Raw genomic sequence first — 6,713 nt, 5'->3', positions numbered from 1 at the left:
TACGAGGATGTTACTATTTACCTGGCGTTGCGTCACGGCGGCCCCTAATTAGATTACGGGAACATCTAATTAGGTTTTATAATGAGCGCTGCTAACAGGTGAGTTCCTTCGTCCTGACCGCAGCAGTTGTGATACGATGGGTTTCTGGAGTGGTCAATTATCATTTATTAATTGTAATGGGAGATTTATTTTACGTCATGGAGGCTGGGAGATTACAATGATGATGATGATGATGATGATGATGATTGCAAGAGTATGTTCCACGAATAATAATAATAATAATAATAATAATAATAATAATAATAATAATAATAATAATATGAAGGGAACAGACCCTCTCTTAAATAGGTCTTGTTAAAAATGATGGCTGTATTATGCGAATATCTTTTCTATTTTCCTTATAATTCGCTTTTCGGGCTCAGCGAATGATAAGGAAAATAGGAAAGATACTGTGTAAGATAAAGTCGCATAATACAGCCATCCTTTTTAACAACAATAATAATAATAATAATAACTAGACTTACACACCTTCAGATAAATATTCGAGAAATACTATATACTTGTACCCGTGCCACCAGGACAAACCATATATACACCTTCCCTCAGAGCGAAAACAATGAGCTGAAATTTCCTTTTAACATGACCTATAGTTTCATTTCGATGACCGACATCGGACGTGAATCTCCGTCACTTAGACGAAACAAATCAGATACGTTATATTCGAACGTCAGTGAATCTTTCCGTGAAATTACAAATTAACTAGGAAAAAATGCGCCGAAGATTCTTCGGCGCAATCGAGTTTTCTGTACAACCGCCACAGCGTGTAATCAAAGCCACCGAAAATAGATTTTCTGTATCTTTCGGTAGTTCCTCGTTGGAAGAGTCGGTGGAGTTGTCGGCTAGCACTCGCTAGGCCCGAGTTCGAGTCTCCGGACGGCTAATGAAGAATTAGAGGAATTAATTTCTGGTGATGGAAATTCATTTCTCGCTATGATGTGGTTCGGATTCCACAATAAGCTGTAGGTCCCGTTGCTAGGTAACCAATTGGTTCTTAGCCATGTAAAACAAGTCTAATCCTTCGGGCCAGCCCTAGGAGAGCTGTTAATCAGCTCAGTGGTCTGGCAAAACTAAGGTATACTTAACTTTTTTTGTATCTTTCGGTGGTCTAAGCATAATGCTGTAGGAGTCGAGGCCCATGAAACTTTAACCACGGCCAGAAGCACGATTATGGCTAAATTTCACCGTAAATCAAATAAAAAAAAAAGTACTAAGGAGGCTAGAGGGCTGCAATTTGGTAAGTATGATGACTGGAGGGTGGATGATCACCGTACCAATTTGCAGCCCTCTAGCCTTAGTCATTTTTAAGATCTGAGGGCGGACAGAAAAAGTGCGGACGGACAGCACACTCTCCTGCATGAGTCCTGGAGCTACTTCGGGATCTAGTTTTTCCAGGTTCCTTCTCAGGGATCTTGGGATCGTGCCTAGTGTTCCTATGATTGTGGGCACAATTTCCACTGGCATATTCTATATCCTTCTTATTTCGATTTTCAGATCTTGATACTTATCAATTTTTCCTCTTTCTTTCTCATCTATTCTGGTGTCCCATGGTATTGCGACATCAACGCGTGATACTTTCTTCTTGATTTTGTCCATCAACGTCACGTTCTTATTATTATTATTATTATTATTATTATTATTATTATTATTATTATTATTATTATTATTATTATTATTATTGGTTTTGTTAAACAAAATGAGAAGTTAGCATTTATTTTATATAGTAAACGCTCAATTTGTCTTATTGTTTTTTGCTTGCAACCATTCCAGCGCAAGAAAAACAATTATTGCTTGCAACCATTCCAGCGCAAGAAAAACAATTATTGCTTGCAACCATTCCAGCGCAAGAAAAATAATTATTGCTTGCAACCATTCCAGCGCAAGAAAAACAATTAATAAGATGCATTGAGCGTTTACTTTATAAAATAAATGTTGTTGAAACTGCCATTTTGTTTAACAAAACTGTACTAAAGAAGATCTTTTCCTATTATTATTATTATTATTATTATTATTATTATTATTATTATTATTATTATTATTATTATTATTATTATTATTATTCAAGTACAGTATACTATATAGAGGAGTTTCTATGTAAGACAAGAACATAAACAAACAGTAGCATAATGCATGAATTAAGTAAAATTCAACGAAATAAAAATTCAAATCAAAACACATTTCACTGGCTAAGATGGAGGTTCTCCGAGTTTGCGGTTCCTCTTAGGCAAACGGGCAAATGTTTCTGAGCTAGTCTTTACACCAAGCTTAAAATTAATAACCTCACAGAGAGAGAGAGAGAGAGAGAGAGAGAGAGAGAGAGAGAGAGAGAGAGAGAGAAAGAATGTGTGTATGCGTGTGACTTGCCACGCTTATTAGAGACACCCATGTGCAGTTTGTGACTGTACCATACAAACTGGAATTATTCCCAGGCCAACAGCGAGTTTCAGCGACCTGGACCAGTAATTTTTTACACGAAATTTCTTTTCTTCTACCCCTTACTCTTAGTACTAAGCAACGCCAACTAGAAATACGAGTCCGCAGACCGCCAATTGCCCCAAACGCATCAACTATTCATATCAATCTCGCGGTAAAGAAATATATTAGACAAGATACGGCAAGGGGAGCATCCCCCCTTCTTTATTGATTGTCAAATGTTAACTTCTTTTTTCATCTCCCCAAGCGCACATCATTTCAAAATCTCCCGCGCTAAAGACTGACTCTCTCTCTCTCTCTCTCTCTCTCTCTCTCTTCTCTCTCTCTCTCTCTCTCTCTCTCGCATCCTTTCCCTCGCCCCGACCATCAGTATATCATTACACACAATGGCAAGGAATGATCCAATTATACGGCGGAGGGAATCCTATTGTAATGAAGTGCACGCCTGTTAAAACAACTGCTTTTAAAGGGAGGGTTCCCGTTCCCCTACCATTACCTACCCCCCACACCACCCAAAACCTCCCCACCCCTTGCTTTGCCTCCTGACGACGGCACAAACCCCGGTTTGTGATTTAAGGAACGGGACGAAAAAATACGACAACAAATACATATATAAGTCTGATATGCTAATGATGGAGCCAGTAGCAGAGCAGAGAGAGAGAGAGAGAGAGAGAGAGAGAGAGAGAGAGAGTAAGAGAGCATGCTTAGAAGAGAAAAGAGAGAGAGAGAGAGAGAGAGAGAGAGAGAGAGAGAGAGTAATATGTATTCATTTATGCACAAAAGAGAGATTGAAAATTATCATACTGTATTTGTATGGGGCTCTGGAAGTTGCAGCGACTTACGCTGACATTATCATCTAATCTAAAATTGACGATCTGAATCCGCGTTCTATAAGGACAGTCAATTACTGAAGCAATTAAATCCAGTAATCTGTCATAAACTGTGATAAAAACTACACACTAAAAATCAGATCATTAACCAGTATAGCTGCGGCTGTATGTAACATCTACACAAATTATATATATATATATATATATATATATATATATATATATATATATATATATATATATATATATATATACATATATCTTTATATTATATATGTGTGTGTATTTGTGCGTGTGTGTAACCTAAGAATAAACAACTACTAAGAATACCAAAAGGAATATGAGGCAATTAAACTGAAGTACAAACACCAAATCCTTCATAACTCAGTCCATAAGGTAAAAAAAAAAAAAAAAAAAGCAACATTTTATCCTTACTGACAAGACTGAAAATGTTCGAGAAACATATCTGAAAGTAATCACTACGAGGTACGACAATACCTTTCTTGAAGCACACGAATCATGTACTGGGAGAAATGACAATGTAATTCACAAGTTATGCTACAAGAAAGAGGCGCCGTTGTAAAGTATGATCAAGGAATTTCCCGACATGCAAAGTTAATAAGACAATACATTTCAAGAACTACCCATAAGAACTAAATTAAATTGAAGTGAATACAGAACTTAGACCAAAGGCCAAGCACTGGGACCTATGAGGTCATTCAGCGCTGAAACGGAAATTGACAGAAATAGGTTTGAAAGGTGTAACAGGTGTTAGGAGAGGGTGGAGAGCAAGATGGAAGAAAGAGAATATGAAAGGAGGTGCAGTGAAGGGAACGGAAGGTGTTGCAGCTTCGGGCCGAAGGCGCGCTGCAAAGGACCTTAAGTAATGTTATGCGGTGCACTGACGCCACTGCCACCCTACGGAGTTACATAGTTAGACATTTCATAACATTATTTTTATTGGAGAAACAAATCCACAGTTATATATGGGTACACATTGAAAGGGGGAAAACTGAACAAATCCCTGAAAGCTCTTGGTAGAGGTATATTTTTAAATACATGTACCCATACATAACTGTGGAATTGTTTCTCCAATAAAAATAATGTTATGAGGTACACATCTATATAACTCACTATATACAGTATACTAATATGGCCCAGTAAATATACTAATGTAGAATGAATCCCTGGTGATTTTCGAAATAAAATCTTGTTGGAATATAAATAAATAAGAAGACACATTTATTAGCCATTAATCAATAAACAAACTTGTCGACGTAATCCAGCCAACCGCCGCAAACATTTAGCGGTGCTATTTTGGCTTGTTATCTACGCGTCACTAACACCGAGGTGCTAGTACTAAACATGGCGGAAGCTCCTTGGCCTTGGGACGCCGTGTTTAGTACTAGTCCCTCGTGGATCAAAGTATTATACACACCCATTTCTCTATTGTGTAGTCGACAAATTATATTAATAAACGATATCTTCGTGCGGCCGTCTACTTCACATTTACCATATGGTGTTTAGTACTGCACCTCAAAGCAGTTGACGCATAGATAACACGCCACAGTAGCACCCTTTTACCACTGTAGTAGATTATACAATACTTATCTTCCTTCTATAAAAGTCCCGTTCATTAAATTTAAACCTGAGAGAGAGAGAGAGAGAGAGAGAGAGAGAGAGAGAGAGATGTAACAAAAACATGGGCTAAACCATCGAAGATTAACATTTCTGCAAAAGCCATCGGCAAGGGTACATTCAGACACACTTACCTTATCTTCCATTTTTCTTTCTTTACTGTTAATAAACGTTCATTAGAATTATACACAGGGTTATTTGGTTGGCATTTCAATTGTGTATATCTATATTCATTGCTTTATCAATTTAAACAGCACTAATTTCTTTTTTACCTTACTCAGTCGAGTCACATTTCACCCAAAAACTCGCCATAAGGAATTATTCTTCAATGAGAGGTGAAAACTGTAACAAATTCAAATGAAAGAAGCTGGACAGCAAGATGAAATGTTGCAAAGAACATCCAATATCGCCTAGGTTAATTTATGCTCACTTGTTGGACTAACTATAATATGCCAATTGTCTCTGGCTCGTTCGGTAATAATAACGTAATTAATGAATAATTTTTGCATCATCATCCTCTCTACTTCAAAATTAAAGCTCTTTAAATGCATCATACAGCACGAAAATGCCACTGATAAGCTACAATCCTATTAACGTAAATACAATTATCACCAAAAGAACTTCTTTAGTTCGTCCTAGTTACGTTTTCTGTAGGTTTATTCACAACTATAGAAAATGGCTCAAAGATACGTAAACTTCGGGTAGACTTAAATATAACTGAGACACGACAAAATCTGTCTTAAAACTCTCATTAACTTGAGAGATTCGGCATCACAGACAGGTGAAAATCACAATGACTTGCCTCCTGTCATCAACAAATATATTATCAACAGCTCCAAGCTTTATTCCCATTTTCTACATGAAGATCCAAGTGGACGTCTTAAAGGTAAAATATGCTGCGTAGGTTAGTGTTAGGAATTTGTCTCATTCGTTCCCCGACACTACTATTACTATTACAAATACTGCTACTACTACCACTACTATTTATACAATACTTCTACTACTACAGTAGCCTGCTCACCCACCTGAGCCTATCACTGTACACTACAATAGCTTCCCGTTCTACCCTGAAACTTCTCCCCAAACTTTCATACGGTGACAGATATTAAAACTTGGAAAAAATCGAAGTAATTTCTTAGCTACTTATATGTGTTCGTCGAATCTATTATAGTATTATTATAATTTACAACGTGAATTATAAATATAAAAAAAGTAGGAACTGCGGAGGTATTTGCATTTAATATCCAAAGCTGGTGTTTTGGCATCCTAGGTAAACTTCAGCCCTAAAGGATAAAACAATTTAGTAGCCTAATAACAGCTCTCTTTTAACCGTCACTATACATTGTGTAAATTTCATTATCTTGGCTTCACAATAAATTAGCCAAAAACTGCTGCAGTTCAGAGATATTTCAAAATAATATTCTAATACAACCACATATCAAGCATGAAAGTGTCTTTTGTACCCTCAACATTCCCCATCATCCAGTGCCATAACCCATCTCTAAGACTGTATGAATCAGAATTTGTGGCATGAATTCCAGATTACATATAAAGGTATTACTACTTACTGGTAAACATACCAGAATACACTTTACCAAATAACAAAATTCGGAAGATTGTCATACTTAACATTTTTCTCATTCAGATACAACTGGAACCAACCAAAAATTTCCAGATAATAAGGTAATGTAAAATTTTACCATGATTATGAAGTGCACCAGTGCCAACTCACAACTACGGTACTTCATACACAAT

This window comes from Macrobrachium rosenbergii, chromosome 2, assembly GCF_040412425.1.
Source record: "Macrobrachium rosenbergii isolate ZJJX-2024 chromosome 2, ASM4041242v1, whole genome shotgun sequence".
NCBI classification, from domain to species: Eukaryota; Metazoa; Arthropoda; class Malacostraca; order Decapoda; family Palaemonidae; genus Macrobrachium; species Macrobrachium rosenbergii.
This window is presented reverse-complemented; position numbering follows the sequence as displayed.